This window comes from Miniopterus natalensis, chromosome 1 (assembly GCF_054644295.1).
Source record: "Miniopterus natalensis isolate mMinNat1 chromosome 1, mMinNat1.hap1, whole genome shotgun sequence".
Lineage (NCBI taxonomy): Eukaryota > Metazoa > Chordata > Mammalia > Chiroptera > Miniopteridae > Miniopterus > Miniopterus natalensis.
Genome location: NC_142081.1, coordinates 19,649,768 through 19,668,260, shown reverse-complemented (window position 1 = coordinate 19,668,260; position 18,493 = coordinate 19,649,768). Strand labels below are relative to the sequence as shown.

Here is an 18,493-nt window from a genome sequence, read left to right as displayed (position 1 = left end):
TGTCATCTCAGGGTAGAGCCTGCAGTTAGAAATAGCATCTGAAGATTCTCCTCCAGCACTGGCTCCAGCTCTCTCACTGTCCCGGTACAACTCTCTTCCCACAGCTCATGCCTCATTTTACTACCTGTGAAGCAGAGAATCGCTCTGGCTGGCATCCTGCAAGTCCTGGGGTGAAAGGTGGTGGGGAGGAGGGCTTTGAGGTTCTCCTCACCTTTGGGGAGGTTAAGTGAGAAATACGTGTAAAGAGTTTGGCACAGTGCACCATTAATGAGCTAGTTATCCACACAGCCTGAGAGGTAGAATAGATGGCCCTTTTGTCTTTAATGCCAGCTCTGTCGTTTACTAGGTATATTCCCTGGACAAATTACTTAACCATCCTAAGCCTGTTTCCTCATCTGTTAAATGGAGATGGTAGTAGCGGCTATCTCATAGGAGTGTTGGAGGGTTAAGTATAAAGCTCTTAAGACAGTGCCCACAACGTGCTATTATTATCTGTGTCATGTGAGAATTAGAAAGCATCAGTTTATCTTCAAATGCAGTTCTGTTCAAGATACAGAGATATTCTTATTTCATAGAACTAACTGGGTCTAGGGCAAAGAAACATTTGGATGAGGTGTCCTTTTGGTGAGAATTCTTTGTGCTACTTGAGAGCCATTTAATTTGTCTCGTCTAGTAGCATCTCTGACTATGCCATTGACCAGTTGTTTGCCAATACCTTTCCATATTTTTTTCAAAACCCAACCCTCTGTCTAGAGGTTGGCACTCTTCCCAGAGAATAATCCTTAATTGTTGACTTACATCATTTTGTTGTTCTGGGGGCATATAGGTAGAAAATGAGGAGGGTGGGAGTGATTTTGGTGACTTCTGTGACCTTGGAGTAGAAGGTAACATCCATTTATTCATTCACTTATGAAACTTGATTGAGAGCTTTCTATGTGCCAGACATTATACTTGGAGCTGCAATACAGTGATAGACCAGACATTCTGCCTGTCCTATTAGAACCTTGATCTGGGAGCTGCAGAGAAGTAAGTGCCAGGTGGGGGTGGGGGACACACAAAGATACGGGATTATCTCTTTTGAGCGCCTTTTACTCTTGGGCCATCTGGAAAAAAGTTATGTTTAAGTTGAGACCTAAAGGTTGAGTAGTAGTTAGCCAAGGGAAGGGGCCGGGTGGGGCGAGGAGGGGAGAATATTCTAAGTAGAGGGATGAGCATGTGCCAAGCTCTGGAGATAAGGGAGAGAGCCTGGCATGTTGGAGTTGTTAGTGGAGCAATTGACCATACAGGTAATGGTTTTTAAATATTCAGAAACGAGCCCCCTTTCCTTTTGACAAATGAACCATATGAGGCCAACATTTCTTATATGAAATGGAAATAATTGGTAATAGTATGAGGGTTAGACTGTGACTTCAGTATTTTTCTAGTCTTGTTTTTCACTGATGCATCTTCATTGCAGCCATTAGACTTCTCTCTATATGTTTGTGTTTGCTGGTCAAAAAAACCTCTGAGATGTACTCAAGTACAGTATTGATGGCTTGGAACTTTCCTGGCTCATCCTTTATAAGGAGGTGCTTAGTAGACCAGCGTTCATGCTTAATTTATGTCCTAAAAATTCTTAGTTTCTTCTGAGGATAACCTCTCTCTCTCTCTCTCTCTCTCTCTCATTCATTCATTCATTCATTCATATATATGAAATCAAAATGTCTTTTGATTTTACAAAACAAGAAACTAAGTCACCCAGATTTTGCTAATTACAAGTAAATGCTAGATGCTTAATAAAAATACATATAAACTAATTAACGATACCAGCCCAGTTGGTGCTTGACTTGTCATTATTGCACTGACTCAAGAAAGATATGAGAGCCCCCACCTTAGACTTCTTAGCATCTTAATTTGCATTGAAAGAAAGAACATGTGATTAACAACCACAGGTCCTGTCTACTTACAAAAGGAGATTGAGAAGGAGTGACCAGCAGGGAGAGGGGAAAACCAGGCACCTCTGTTGTCCAGAGCCAAGATACAAGAGCGTGTCAAGGACTCAGGAGTCAAGAGTGTTTGATGCTGCCAAGAGGGTCCAGGAAGGTGAGACCCTTTCTTTGGAGCAGTCATTGTCTATTGGGTTTAGCAATAGGGGGTCCCTGTATTTTCAGGGAAGCAGCCAGAGAGGGGTCTATGTGTGCCTGGCACAGTACCACATCCCAGGCAGGTTCTCAGTAAATACTGGGAAAGAATTCAGTGAACACATCCTGATGTGTATGCGCTCGTCTTCCTTCCGAATCTCTGTCTCTCTGCCTTTTCCTCTCCTATGAGCCTCCTTCTGTTTCTTGCTTTTCCTTCCCTTTCTCTTCTTTCCGTATCTCTTCCTGTTTTTTACTCTTCACCAGTGACAGCAAAGAACTCGACCCCCCATACTTCTTTCTGTCCATCCGTATATATTTTTATTGACACATTTGTAAGTAGAATTTTATTCATTTCCACTTACTCGTTCACTCATTTATCCTACATTCAATGCACACTTTTCAACATAAACATAAATAATATAACTCTGGACAAAAAAATTATAGTACTTAAGTAGTGTGAGAGTGGGAACACACTAGCCCTGCCTGGGACTTAAGGAGGGCTTCCTAGGAAGGGCTCTTGCGGTGAATCGAAATGAGTGAGTGGGAACTTGCTAATGAGAGGGAAGGACAGTGGGAAAGGCCTGTCCCAAGGCACACCACTGTCTGGGGCCTGGTGTTTTCAGGGCATAGTGTACAATTTAGTGTGTTGGGAACACAGACCTTGTCTTCCAAGTGGAGGAATTTGGGGTTATTTTGTGTGTTGTAGAGTTCCCACAAAGATTTTAAAGCGGGGAATTATATTGCTGACTTTGTGGTCTAGCAAGATAAATCTGGCAACTATGTGGAGGATGGTCTGGAGTGGGAGAGAACGTTGTCAGGGAGACCAATAGGAGGCAGTTGGAGCAATCCTACTGATTGATGATGGAGCATGAACTCCAAGTGTACCCAGACTGGTTTTACAGCTTTGGGTATCTCTATCCACTTGCGTTATTAACATTTTTATTTAACGCAACTCCTATTTTATATTTAAATATATTTATTTTAAAAAAGAAACTATCAATGAAATTACAATTTGTGATAGTAATATGTTTCCTAATACACATTAAAATACATGCATGGCTGTTTTTCAAAACACATATCATGTACCACCTCCAGTCATCTTGCTTGCACCAGTGGCATATGTACCTTGCTTTGGGAAATAATAAATTAATGCCTGGCAGACGAGTGAAGAGGAGAGGTCAGTGCCCAGAGCCATTTTTAAGAGAAGATGGATAAGATGTGGTAATAGATTGGCTGTTGGAGGTGAGAGGGAAGGAGCGTTTGGAGTTGACCCCATTGTAGCTAAAAAGACTGAATAGATAATGATGTTTTTGAGACTGAGTCAGGAGTGGGGGAGCAAGAAGAGAGAATTATTTCAATTTTGGGCATGTTGAATTTGAGTTGCCTTTAGGGTTTTCAATGAACTCTGTCAAGTAAACTGTTGAACATTTGGTCTGGAGTTAAGAGAGAAAGTTGAAAACTAGTGATAACAGATGTGTGAGTCATCAGCATTTATTCTGGGGTCTCTAAGAAGAACATATAGGAAGAACTTCTGATTCCTTTGGGTGGTACACAGACCCTTCATGATCTCCTGGTGCAAGTGTGTGAGGGTTTTAAGCAGAGAAGAGGTATCAGATTTGCATTTTAGAAAGAACACTTTGCCAATAATTGGCCAGGGATGGGTCTAGGTTTTGTGAATACTGAAACTTATATAACTTAGAGGCCTTCTTCAAGAAAAATAGTTCAAAATTATGAATTCACAATGAGGAAAGTAAATACTTATTTATAATGAGAAAAGAAATATAGCTAAGTTACTAGAGCCTTGAATATTCAGATGCCTTCTTTGGAGGTCGTGTTAGGCACTGGAGCATAAATGCTTACATAGAAATGCCTCCTGATTGAGGCCTACTTTTCCCTCCCTATCTAGAACTCTCTTAACTTCCAGGGGCCCATGTAGGTATGGAGTATAGATTGGAGGAAGGTGAGACTGGAAGGGGGGAAGATCAGGTAGGACACAGATGAGAAAAGCCAGAACATGAGCTTGTTAAGCTTTAATTTGCGTTTTTGCACATTTTCCCAACACCCCTCAGTAGGCTGGGTATTGACACAGTGGAGGCATGTGGTTGGCTTGAGGATTTGGGGATTTCTTGGGGCAATGTGGTAAAAGGACAAGGGAGTGAGGCATGATGTGCTGGACCTTGGAAGTGAGTTGGGTTGATAGGGAAGGAAGTGAAACCAAGAAGGAAGTTCTTAGATAAGGAGGGAAGGCGTGGACTAGGTGTTTCAGAGATGAAGCAGTTCCAGGGTATAACAAGTTCCAAAAAGTATCAAGGTCATTGGTGTTGAAAGGGTTAGGGAACTCTGAGGCAAAGATCAGATGAATTGTTCACGTGAACACTGACTTAGAGTGATGGGATAGCTGAGGAGCAGAAATGCCCCAGCTTCTTGTCAGGCTCTGCTCAAGCAGCAGCTAGTGACGGGGATGAGGAAGGAAGGGCCGCTGTCGTACCTGAGCAGTGTGTCTGTGACACGGAGAGGAATGGTCTAGAGGAACTTCGAGAGGTGAGGCAGGAATGTTATCGTGGGACCCTGGTTTGTGTGTGGGTTTTAAAGACGGAGAAGGCTCTATTTGAGAGATCTGCAAGAGAAATGAAGTCCACGGGGGAAAGCCAGGCTTTAGAAGAGGCAAGGAGATGGAAGGAGTGTGCTGTGCGTAGAGAATATCTGATCTGCTTAGGAACCGTAAGATTGTGATCACAAAGCCTCATTGAAATCATTAGCTAGGCTAGATTTCTTCCCATTACGTAGCATGTCAATAATTACTGAGAAGCAGCAGAATGATGGTGAAATATTCTTTTAATAATGATACTTTACAGGAAGAGGGTACTAACTAATGTTAAATGTCATTGGTGATAGACTGAAACATTTCTGGTCAAATGCCTTTACCCAGCATAATAGAGAATTATGTCATCGTGTTTAGCTGATTGCTTTTATATTCCATTCTAATCCCTCCATTGGCTTTTTAGGTATAGCTTTTTATACTATTTTTATAGTCATTGCTGTAGGGATTGGAATATGCATTCTTGTCCCTGGCTACATAGCATTAATATTATACCACTTCCCATGAAATGTGAGATCCTTGCAGCAGGATAAGTCCCATTTGTCCCCTCTCATCCTTCGTGCCAGTGATGTCATGCACTTTAAAACTGCATATGTTATAAACCCCACCATACCATGTGTCATTTCACTTTAAACAGTTGTCATTTAGAGAAATTAAGAGAAAGAAGAGATAGTCTTTCATACTTACATGTCTGCCATTTCTGTTGTTCTCCGTTTCATCCTTAGATCCAGCTTTCCATCGGGTATCTTTTTTCTTTAGCCTGAAGAACTTCTCTTAGCATTGCTTGGAGTACAATTTTCCCAAGAACAACTTCTGTTTGCTTAATCTGAAGCTTTTTATTTCACCCTCATTTAAAAAAATTTTTTTTTTTTTTTGCTTTTTAGAGATAGGGGAAGGGAGAGGGAGAGAGAAAAACACATCGATGCTAGAGAGAAACATGGATCAGCTGCCTCCTGCACACCCCCTACCAGGGATGGAGCCTGGGGCCCGCGCATGGGCCTAACTGGGAATCGAACCAGCAACCTTTTGGTGCGTGGGATGACACCCAGTCAACCAAGTCACACCAGCCAGGGCTCACCCTCGTTTTTAAAGGACATTTTCTGTTGATAAAGAATTCTGGATTAAGAATTTTTTTATTTTATACTTTAAAGACTGTCTTTCCTTTGTCCTCTAGCCTTTATTGTTTCTAATGATTGCTCTCCTGTATATAAACATTTCCTGCTCTCTCTTGCTGCTTTAAAGATTTCCTTGTGACCTTTCTTGGTTTTTAGCAGTTTGACTATGATGTGCCTACCTGTGATTAGCCTGTATTGGTTCTGCTTGGGATTTGCTGAAGTTCTTAGATCAGCAAGTGAATCTTTTTACCACATTTGGGAAATTTTAGGCATTATTTCTTCAAATATTTTTTCTGCGCAATTTTCTCTCTCCAAATGGGACTCTAATTGCATATATGTTGAACTGCTTGATATTGTCCATAGGCTTATCTTGTGTTTTTTGTCCCTGAAGCGTTATTAATTTTTTCTATCATCATTTTGTTCTTCAAGTTGTGTATTTTCTATTGATCTGCCTTTATGTTCACTGATTATTTCTTCTGCTGTCTTCAGACTGAACTTTTCGTTTCAGATATTGAACTTCTAAGTTTCCATTTGTTTTTCTCTCCTTTACATATCTCCTGTTTCTGTTAGATTCCTTATTTAACTCATTATGACCATCTTTTCTTTTAAATCCTTGAACGTGTTTATAGTAGCTGCTTTAAAACCCTTGTATGTTAATTCCAATATCTGGTTCATCTTGGGGTCAGTTTTTATTGTTTTTTTTCTTTTGACTATGGGTCACATTTTCATATTCACATTTAGTAATTTTTTTTTTGTACAGAGGACAATGTGGATAATACATCGTAGAAACTCTGGATTATATTACTGCCTTTGGAAAGTGTTCACTTTTGTTTTAGCAGGCAGTTTAGTTATTTATAGATTACCTTGAATTTATGAACAGTTGGGTTTAGGCTTTGTTAGGACAGGTCTATTTTAGTTTTACCTTTAGTCCCAGAGCAAATCCTACAGTCTTGAGACATGGTCCTTACTCCTAAGGTGTGGCTCTTCTGAGATTCAGTGGGAAACCCAAGGTGTGTACCAAGCATCTCTATCTTGGTGGAACTCAAATTCCAATCACTGTTTCCCCTGCAGTGAGCAGCAGCTGAAGTCTCATTTCAACTTATGTTTTTTTCTTTTTTTATCCATCAATTGTTGCATTTCACTGAGTTTCTTGGCGTTTTCTCCAGGCTTGTGTAGCTCAGGCATTAACAAAAGGATTTTAGGGGAGTTTATATGCAGATTTGGGGCTTTCTCCTTCCTAGGATTTCTCCCTCTCTATTTTTAGTGACTCTGGCAACCCCCAAATTTGTCCTCAAACCAATAAAACTGTAGCTTTCTGGTTGAATTCTGGCTGCTCAATTGCTGGCCAGTCTGGAGATTACACTCAAGAGAATCCACTTAAACATGGATTTTTACCCAGTGCAATTCTTTTCTTTCAGGAATCAAATCCCTTCCTGTTTCTGCCTACTTTTGTTTGCCCTCCAGTGCCTTCAAATAGTTGTTTTATATATTTAATCCAGTTTGGAGGTTAGTTGAATGCAATCTGCTTCTCTATTACTGGATCTAGAACCTACCCATTGCTTTTGGGTCATTTCAGAATACTCTGTGGTTTTTTCCAAATGATATCGTTGGCAAGGAAGGAATGAGAGTGGTTGTTGTAGAAACAGATTGTGTTGTTGTTCTCTTGGGCTGACAGGCATTCAGGTACACTAGCTATTGAGAGAGAGAGTGTTCTGACATCAGTGGTGCACATGGAAGTAATGTTCAGAAGCATGGGTATGAAAGAGGTCCAGAGACCTGGGATATCGTCACCGGGATTAAGAAAGGCCTAGGTTGGCAGTGCCCTTTGCAAGCGCAGGAAGTCTTCCTGTATAGCAGGGGTGGGGAACCTTTTTTCTACCACGGGCCATTTGGATATTTATAACATCGTTTGCGGGTGATACAAAATTATCGACTTAAAAATTAGCTATGAAAAAAGCTCCTATATTTATTGAATTTCAAGTCCCGCCTGCAGTTGCCTTGGCAGGGCCAGACCAAATGATTTCGCGGGCTGTATATGTGGGCTGGACATTCCTCACCCCTGCTGTATAGCCTCAACTCAGTAGCAAAATTTACAGATTGAGTGACTGTACCCATGTCATGCCTTTCATGTCCAGCCATTGTCACCTGGGAACAATAGAGTGGCCATCAGCCTTTCCTGTTTGAGAAAGGGTAGGAAGAGAGTCTGAGAAATCAACCTTGGATGTGGACTTATAAGCTGAAAAAGAGAGCATAGCATGTTTTAACACCAGTCTATGAGGAAGGTTTTACCAAAATGAGAAAACCAAAAACAATGTAGTAAGTTTTTCATTAACTAAATTTATTCAATTTAAAGAATCATTCTTGCTCTGGTCGGTGTAGCTCAGTTGGTTGGACACCATCCCATGCACCCTAAGGGTTGCTGGTTTGATTCCTCATCAGGGCATACGCCCAGGTTGTGGGTCGATCCCCCATAGGAGGCCTGCAGGAGGCAGCCGATCAGTGTTCCTCTCTTGCCCTCTCCCTTCCTCTCTCTCTAAAAATCAATTAAAATAAATAAATAAAGGATCATTCCTTTTTTTTCTTCTAATTGTTTTATAGCTACAACAAATGAGTATAGAGAATGCCCTGTACAAAACAACACAATCAAGTTTCAAGATCGAAGTGTTCCTTTAGGAAAAGCTGAAGATTTCAGTCTCTGGTATTTGGAATTTAGGCTGCAGTCCTTGTTTTTGGATGAATCACTGTATATGTGGCCCAGTCCATGCTTTTAACCAGATTGGAACAGAAGAATGGCCACTTGGCCCAGATAGAAGTAGATGAAGTGTTTGGTTTCATGTGTCACATAACTACCAAAGTTTCTCCCCACGGCGCAGTGCCAGGTGGGGTTGTACTTCTTGTGAAACCACTTCTTAATATATGGGCTGCAATGCCCTTCTCTATGTTATATTTCCCCAACACCTGAGTAGCACATTCTGCCAAGCCCTGTTGCATCTCCTCCAGCCTATGGGCATTTTTGATCACCGCCTTCGGCCACATGTGGTTACAGTGGAGCAAGGGCAGGCTGACTACAACAGTCTCCTAGGGGAGGGGCTGGAGAGCCTCAGACCCCCGGGGGAGATGCCATCGATACCTAAAGGAACATTCTTTATACTGGTTTACGTCCTTTCTAATTTGGTGAGGTTGAAAAGGTCCTTTCTTTAATGAAATGATGAGAGGAAATAATGGTTTTTAAAAATACATTCTTAAAATTAAGAACTGTTAACTCTCTATTGCCAACCACATTGACCTCTCCCACAAACAAAAGTTGCATGTTGAAATACAGTTCATGAAATCTAGAAATATGAGAAACACAGTTTTGAAGTTAAAAAAGTGTTTAGGCTTACTGGGGTCACTCGAAGTGTTGTCGGGGGTAGAGTGGAGTATGTGCTAATTTGCCAGCCCTGACCCTGTTCTGTGCTTAGAGTGTCTTCTGCTCTTGCTTCTACAACTGAAGCGGCATGAAGAACTGCAGTGGGAGAGACCTGTGGTGCCCATGGTGTCACCACAGCGAAGAGAGTGGGGGATGGAGTTGAGCTGCCAGCGCATGGCTTAATACTGCTCATGAGCTCCCTCCACTTCTTTTCCATCAACACCCTTAGGGAGTCGGTGAGAGATCAGGTTTCTTAAAGCATCAAGGCGACAGCTTGCTCCTCTGCTCTCACCTTGCTCCAAGTTGTTCCAGTCTGGCTTTGGTTGAGGCAGCAAGTCTAGACTGTGCTTACACAAAGTCACAGGTGCCAGGAGGTTTGCTTCTCGGAGTGCTGGGAATTTATACTCTCGACATTGTGCACGTTTCTGGCTACACACATGCTGGATGGGTTTTAACAAACTGAAAGGAGTTACGAGAATGTCAAAAACATACAGGTTTTGATTAATGATGAAAGTTGAAAGAAATGTTTATTTTGGCTGAACTGCAAAAAGTATGGGGGAACAGGGCATTTCTTTATAAGTGTCTGGGAGATATTAGACCCAAGAAAAGGGGAGAGCTGGAGGACCCGATAGGATATAATTGAGATTAAGAGGATGCCATCCAAGGGAGGAAAATCCGGGATGAATTTTAAGAATGATTTTGGGGGCAGAAATCTGTTCTCTTTGGACTGGCCTCTTCAATAAACTGCTGGTAGCCCTATCCCATCAGTCATTTGAAGTGGGCAGTTTGACCACTGTGTATTGAGATATGGGATATGGGTCTTTTTATTATAGGGTGTGTGGGAATATTTGGGGAATGTGACACCACCAGCGTGACTCCAGACGCTGTGGTTGTCCTGAGCATCACATTGATTTCTCAGTGAGCGGCAGAACTGTGGTTTCCTCTTCCTGCTTCAGCTACTTTAAAGCATTTCTCTCTCTTCAGGGAAGCTGGAATAGGTGAGAGGTGGACCCCTGGAATGAAACTTGTGCAAGGCAGTCCCAAATTAAAGGCCCTGCAGTGTTTTCCTAACAAAAACCTCCCATTGTCTCAACCCTAGGCATTAAAGGTTTTTTCTTCAAAGCCTTCATTTTATTACTATTATTATTTCTGATACATAATATAGTAGCCACTATCATCATCATTTATTACTGTTGGCTCTGTGCCCGAGATTGTCTCCAGTGTTTACAATAGATCTATAAGGGACTCATGACCATTCTCATTTTACACATGTGAGTAAACATAGCCCTTTGAAGCTGAAATGGACCTATCAAAATGAAAAATCTACTTCAAGTATAAGAAAGAAACCTGATCAGCAATAGATGCTAAAGCCATTAGGTGAAAGATTGATTGATGGGGACATTCTCATGGTGCCAAAAAATCACCCCATATGCTTAGTGAAGGCATGACCAGCCCAAAGCTACACAGCTAGAAAGTGACAATTCTAGAATTTGAACCCAGGACTGCCCCTCCTTTTCTCCTCCCCTGACCTCTCCTCCCCTGCGCCACCCCAGCTTTAAAACTATAGCTTTTCCCTTTTACTTCTTTCTGGCAAACTCACTTCTCCCTTCCTAATTTAGTCACTCATTCTTTCAAGTTACTGCACTGTTGGTATGAGAAGACTATCTTGTGACATGCAGTAAAGTCACAGCTACTTTCCAAGTACAAAGGTATATGTTGAATTCAGCCTAACAGTTTGACACAGTGCTCAAGCTGTTATAGTTTACTTTGGGCATCACTTTTTAATCCAGACTTACCCCTCAGCCCCTCTCTCCACTTGCTTCACTAGAGAGAGAAGCGTTAGACCAAGCTACTTTCTGGTCCTCCTATCTTACTGAACGTATCATGACTAGATACTGTTATCAACATTTTGCCATATTTGCTTAAATGTTAATTTATAAAATATTTAAAAATATGCATTTATCTTTTATATATTTTTTTTTGCTGAATTATTTAGAAGCAGACATCATGACATGTCACTTAAATGCTTCAGCATTTATCTCTTAAAAAATAGGAACATTTTCCTAGAAATCTGTTTTTCCACACCTAATAGTATTAACCATTCTTTAATATCATCTATTACCCAGTCTGTAACTCATTTTCCCTAGTTGTTTCCAAAATGTCTTTTATAGCCGGGTTTTTCAAACCAGGATCCAATCAAGAACCACCCCATTAAGTTCCTCGTGTCTCTTAATTTAGAACAGCCCCCCCCCCCCCCATCCCCACACACCTTTTTAATGGTATTGGCTCTGAAGGGTTTAGGCCAGTTCTGTAGTTTCCCGCATGCTGATTTATCTGTTCCTTCTTCCTCGGCTCATTGGGCTTATTTCCGGTAAGCTGGTCATCAGGTTGGAGGGCTTGGTTAGATTTCTGGTTGGATGTTTGTGGCAGGAATTTTTCCTGGGTGGTGCAGTATGCTGCAAGTGGCAGCACATCAGCTCCCACTGTTAAAGCTGCTAAGTGTGATCACTGAGTTAGGATGGTGATGGAGATCTCTGTTCTTAAGGAACATTTTCTCCCTTGCAACTGGCACTCAGTGTATGGGGTGATTTTTTGGCACCATGAGAATGTCCAGTTCTCCATCAATCAATCTTTCACCTAATGGCTCTAGCATTTATTGCTGATCAGGTTTCTTATACTAAATAGATTTTTCTTTAAAAAAAAAAATCTATTGATTTCAGAGAGAGGAAGAGAGAGGGGGAGAGAGAGAAACATCAATGAGAGTCATTGATTGGCTGCCTCCTGCACATCCCCCACTGGGGATGGAGCCCACAACCCTGGCATGTGCCCTGACCGGGAATCAAACCGTGATCTTCTGGATCATAAGTCGATGCTTAACCACTGAGCCATGCCTGCCTGGCTAGATTTTTCATTTTGATATATCCATTTCAGCTTGCAAGAGCTGTGTTTACTCACAGGGGTTCTTAGATGGTCCATCACTTTCCATGACCTTAAATCCATGAGGGGAAACTCAGGTCTGTAATGAATTAGTTGTCAGACTCAGGGTTGAGGCACGAAAAAGCAACTGGCAGAGATGGAACCGTGTATGGCTGACAGATTTGAGGACTAAATGCCAGCCCTGCAGTGTCTGCAGGTATTAAGTGTTAGTCTCCTCTCTCATCAAGCATGTAAAAACAGCTTTCTTGGGTCTTCTTTCAGGTTGCTGGAGAAAGGGAAGTTTATTTTTATGCAGTAATCAAGGTTTGAACATGAGAGCTGTTTTGCTCCTAGAAGCTGGAAGATGGGTAGATGGGAAGTTTGCAGTGGATCTTGCTTAGCCAAATGCCTTTTCTGCTGGGAATTTACACGTGTGTTTGCACTAGTTTTCTGAAACATGTTGCAGTTTGGATTTTGGACTGATTCATATTGTGGGGTTTCTCTTAGGACTTGTGAGAGTGTGTGAGAAGTTTCTAAACTCAAAAGGCTCCTTTTTTGGCACTGCAGCATCTTTTCTATTTTGGCATCTTAAGAATCTGGGGGAACCATATAAAGATCAGAAACAAGTCTGGCCCTAAAGGCTCCCTCTGACTTGGTAATTCCAGTTTGTTGAATCCTGGCCCATTCGGATGAGACCATATAAAGAGGCCGTTTCCTGAATTTCCCGCTCTGTGCCTATCACAGGATCCTTTCTGTGGAAAGCTGGTATTTCAGGACTGCAACCACCAGTCATGTGCTTCCCACTCTACTCACAGTTATTCCTGCACCCTGTTTATTTTTGGAGAGAGCACATTTTTGCTTCTCTTCAGGAGCTATGCGGGGTCCTGCCCCCTTCTGTCCATCAGGCTGCAGACCCGGCCGACTGTTCATTTCCCACACTCGAGACGTGACTGCAGCTTTCAAGAGAGAACACGAAGGATGCACTGCCTTAGGGCTACCATCACCGTTCCTATTTCTGTCCCTCCCAGTGTTACACATTTTAAGACTCTTTTTTAAAAACAAGTTTGAGTAATGTTACCTGGCAGTAAATCTGCCAAAATTGGAAATTGTTTTCCCAGCAGATGCCTTGGGGCTGTGCCTCTGAATTTCACAAGCAGAGCAATTTAAAGAATACACCAGGGCTTTTGAATTCTAGGATCAGGCCTTCTCTTTCTGGCTTTTTAAGATCATCTGAGCTCTACTCTTTCTCACCCAGGTTTTTTCTTTTTCTTCCTTCCTAACACAGGGACAGCAAACAGATTTCTTCTAAAGTCAAAACTCAGACTGGTAATGTCTTCCCATGTGCTTGGTCAAGGAGGATTCTGGAATTGGTGTGCTCCATGATAAAGTGTGACTTCTTAGCCTGCCTGAAGATTAAGTTTCTAGTTTCAAGGAGGAAGCGAGAGTGAATCCCCTTTCTTTCAAATTCCCAGGCCATTACACAGGGAACTAAGGACACAGAGAATTCAGACACGCAACATTTGAGAGAAAATAAATCACATATTCATGTCTTCTCTTATCCTACCCAGACCTGATGGGCAGAAGAGGGAAGGACCCCTGGCCCATAAGGAAGGATCCGTAACTAAAGGGTTATAACTTCTCACCACTGCAGGTGGGGCTGGGGCTCTGATGTTTGCTCTGGGGAGGGCATCCAGGCCCCCCAAAGTGCCCCAGCATCTGATCTATTACCGCTTGGGTGGGGGGAAGCACAGCAATTCTGGCAGCTGGCTCTAAAAGGAGCAGCTTGGCCTAGGAGTAGTGTCTTAGCCTAGGCGTGTGTCCTGTGTTTCAGATCACCCTTGGGAGAGAGCCACGGGGCTCTTGCTGAAACAGGGCTAACTAGGTATTTAGGTGTCATCATATCTTTGAGGGAAAGCAGCCAGGCATTCAGCGGCTGAACTGTTCACAGACAGGAACTCACCAGGCCCTTTAAATTGTATTGCTAAAGCCAGTCATCCACTTAATTTCAAACAGATCATTTGCACCTAATTTCAAACTACTGCATTATGATCAAGTTACATCACCTTCCACTGCATTATAAAGTAGTAGATGCTGAGGAGCTCATTGTACCCCCAAAGAGTTTTCCCAGGGACCCCTCCAATATGATCAGTGAACATTTGCTACAGCCTGAATGTTATATGCTATCTTGCACCTTGTATCTGGTTGCTTCTGGAATGCTTCCCTATCATCTCTGTTTATCTCTCCAATCCAGGGTGAGCCCCACTTTTCCCATAAAGCTTATTTGACCTTTCTTTATCCTCAGCACTTCTCAAGCTGGTACAAGTCTGTTTAGCCTTTAGCAGTGTATTACAGGTTTATTCATGTTGTCAAAGCACACTGTCTTAGTGATGCCCCAGGAGAAAGTTGCCCAATAGAAATCCCTAAAGTGACAAGAAGACTGCAGAATTCAGTGGGACTACCCCATGGCTGAGGAGTCCTCCACAGTTTCACCTTTGGACCCTGAATGCGCCCTCTCCATGGAAGGACTCTCAGTACCTCTGTTCCTAACATCTACCTCTTGCCTCCACTGTGGCCTCTTTAAGTTTAAGATTAAGCCTCATCTCCAATCGTATATATTTCAAATAGCCCTGATGCACCCTGAATTCTGCCTCGCCTAAGCCTCGTTGAGCTGGGGCAACATTTGAGGCCAGGAATAAAGTCCTGCTTTTTCTAACTCACCTGGTGCACATAGGACAGGCCCAGCTCCCCATGAAGGGAACACAGTTGAACTCTGGGGGAGAGCCTTTATAACTTGGTAATAGTGGTTAGTTCAGTCTGTCTCATCCAAACAGGGTATCTGTATGTGGCCATAACAAGACTCATGGTAGAAAGTATTTACGAAAGACATTTTTATCCTTAGATTCAGAGTACTCAGTCATGAACATCTACTAAATGCCCAAGGCCTAACTTGAAGACATTAAGTTCTCCTTGCCCTCCCGTCTCCCATCTGCCTCGGCACTCTCTCCTGAGCATGGTCAAGACTCCCACGATCTTGGGGAGCAAGGAGGACAGCTATAATCCTGCCCCATGTTGTGCAGAGAATTTCTTTGTAACTCTTCCTCTCTCAGGTGACCTCAATGAAAAGTAGCTTACAGTTTTACAGCATATTCCAAATCATGAAGTCTGGTTGTTAGTGTGGGGAAAAACAACCTTTGATTTTGGAACTTGTCAAATTCTATTGGATGTGGAGGAGTGACTGTTATGTGGTAATCTTTTTGTCTTTGTCAGTGTAAGAATGTCCAAACCGGTAGAGAATTTTTATAAGAATTTATTTGAGCCAAATTGATGACAGTTGCCAGGAAGCAAGATCTGAACTATTCCATAGAATAACAGTTTTGCAGTTCCTGTTAAACATTTAGAATTAAGGAGGGAATGTAAGGAAGATTACATGAAGGTGGGAGAAAGCAAGGTACAGGGTAGTTAAGAACATGTGCTCCCTCGAGGTGGCTAGCCTTCGAGTGGTCTGGAAAAGAGGATTACTTCTGGCACTTCATGACCTGCCCAGGTAGGAATTTATGGTCAGGTCACCCTGTGAGGTTACTTTCTGTTAGATTTATTGTAGTGCCCCCTTTCATCCACATTTTGAAGCTGCTGTCCTAATTTAAAATGTGTCTGTGTTAGCTCTAGGTGGAAAGGATTTCCCTAACCCTCCCAATACCCATGGCTTCCTGAGGTTTGTGGTTAAAGAAGATAAAGCGATCATTTTGGTTTTTTTAATTTTAGGAAATTTTTTTAACCATATGATATCCATTAGTAGTCAAAGTGACAGCTCAGGCTAGGCTTAAAGGAGTCCTCCCCCCCCCCCCAGCTTTTTAAATGGTAGCTTAAATTTTAAAAACAAATAAAACCACTGTATGGCCAACAAAACGTGGTTACAAGTGTGAGACCTTTAGATTCAGGAGTTCATATTATTACAAGGTGGTTCTATTGTTGGGTAATGAAATATAGGTGTTATTTGCAAAAGCACATAGATGGTTTAAAGCCAAGTTGGTTTAAAAACATCCTTGAAGGCCCTGCTATGGTTCAGTTCAGTTCTCCTCAACATTTAAGTTTCCCCAACACAGTGCCTTACCAATGGTAAGAGCTCAGCAAGACAAGGTTTTGGTCTCTGCTTATACACAGCTTTGGCTGGTGGTAGGTTGGGTTATTCTGATTCCAGGCGGTCCTTGTAGTTCCAGTCTCAGTGCTGACTGAACAGCCTAACCTCTGAGCTTCAGCCCCAGATTCCTGGGACAGGAAATTCAGTTGGTTCCGATTGGGTGAGGCTGGTACTCCCTGGTTCACCTGGCTGTGTCTAGGGAAGAGGGTTGCGGCGTATAAGGCTTCCCCTTCCAGCCTAGGGGTGGCGAGCGTGGGGTGTGGCGGGCACACCAAAAAGGATGTGTGCTCTCAGAGGCCACAGTAGAGATTTCTGGGTACATCCTCTTCGGATTTCTCCCAAGAGACGCAAACGATAGCTTGTTTCTCAGTTCTGTATTGTCATTTCTGAGCTGCGCAGAGCCTCCAGGTGGCTCCATTACCTTCTCTAGCATAGAAAAGTCGTTTGTTTTCTCTGAAGTATACTTATATTCTCAGGACCTAAGTTGGATACAGGCATTCCAGGACTCAGTTGCTTCTCAGATAATCATTTCCAGCAGGTTCTGCCTCACCCTGCAGAAAGGCCCAGTATCTAGGTGGAGAACATCCATGGGAGGTTGGGGTGCCACTGGAGTGCTAGTAGAGCAACAGGAAAGAAAATATATCTTGATGCAAAATAAAAATATCAAAAGTATAAAGGTATTATGGCATGTTGAGGGAGTGTTTTCTTAAAAAGTAATGTTACCCTTTGAGACAGCATGGTGGGACCTCGAGAGTATTATGCTAAGCGAAATAAGCCAGTCAGAGAAAGACAAGTGTCACATGATCTCACTCATATGTGGAATCTAGTGAACAGAGTAAACTGATGAACAAAATAGATCCAGAGACATGGAAGTGTGGAACAGACTGAGGGATCTCAGAGAGAAAGCAGGGGCAGGGGTGGGGAGTGTCTGGAGAGATTGACCCAAGAACTTACAAGCATATATGCATAACCCATGGCCACAGACAATAGTGTGAAGTCTTGGGGGGGAGAGGGTAGGCTAGTGGGGGGAAAAGGGGGGACATCTGTAATACTTTCAACAATAAAGATGATTTTTTAAATAAAGTTATGTTAGGCCTTAAACAACCGATTTAAAGGATGTTGCAGTGACGCATTTTCGTCAAGGTTCAGGAGAGCACATCATTCTTGCAGATTTGGCCTGCTGCTTATTTCCCATTTGCTTACTTATCTGTGGCTGTTTAGTGCTCTGAGTAGAGGAGTTGCAACAGAAACTATATGGCCTGCAAAACCAAAAATATTTACCACCTACCCCTTCATAGAAAAAGTTTGCCAGCCCCTGTGTTAGTCCATTTATCTAAGTGTTTCCTTGGACTGAGAACAACAGTTATGATTATGTGAAGTTCTTGGGGGGAAAAGGTCATTTCAGAAACTGTCTAGGTAAATGCTGGGTAATTCAAAATAGGAAATGTTCTTTGCTGTTTTACCGCACTTGAGTGGATTGCTTGATGGTCCTTTGGGATTTTTAGTTGAGATATGCTAGATGAGAATAAGCCTCTCTCTTATATCTTTATTACTTTATAAGAGTAGTATAAGTTGATTATTTAAAAAGTTGGAAAATGTCCAATAGTATAAAGAAGAAAAATAAAAATTACCCATAATTCTGTCACTAGAGTCCCCCTTTACCCATGTACTTAGAGCTAATTAACATTAGATATTAGGTATTAATAATCTTTATACAAAATCAGAAGCAGCCCGGCCTGGCGTGGCTCAGCGGTTGAGCGTCGACCTAGGATCCAGGCGATCGGGGTTCGATTCCCGGTCAGGGCACATGCCTGGTTGTGGGCTTGGTCAGTGACTCTCTCATCATTGATGTTTCTATCTCTCTCTCTCCCTCTCCTTTCCTCTCTCTGAAATCAATAAAGATATATTTAAAAAGCAAAACAAAACAAAAACAAAATCAGAAGCATATACCTACTGTTTTACATGTTTTTGAAAGTTAATGTTTATCGAACCTTCTCATTAAGTATTCTTTTTTAGCATAGTTTTTTATTATTGCATAGTATTTTCACATGTGTATTCTGTGATTTACTTAATTCCTATTATTTTGATTGTTTCCAACTATGTATTCACTATTCAAAAATGACATTATGCTTCTCTCTGATTATTTCCTTGGGATAAATTCCTTGGATTAGAATTGCTGGCTCAAAAAGTATGAAC

The 18,493-nt window shown here is 42.1% G+C and overlaps 1 protein-coding gene and 1 pseudogene across 2 annotated transcripts in view; one reads left to right on the top strand and one right to left on the bottom strand.

Moving 5' to 3' along the window:
• Positions 1–18,493, top strand: part of IFT43 (intraflagellar transport 43) — a 72,980-nt gene that overhangs the window by 9,305 nt on the left and 45,182 nt on the right. The window lies entirely within an intron of this gene.
• LOC107533816 (dynein light chain 1, cytoplasmic pseudogene) lies at positions 8,602–8,870 on the bottom strand (annotated as a pseudogene).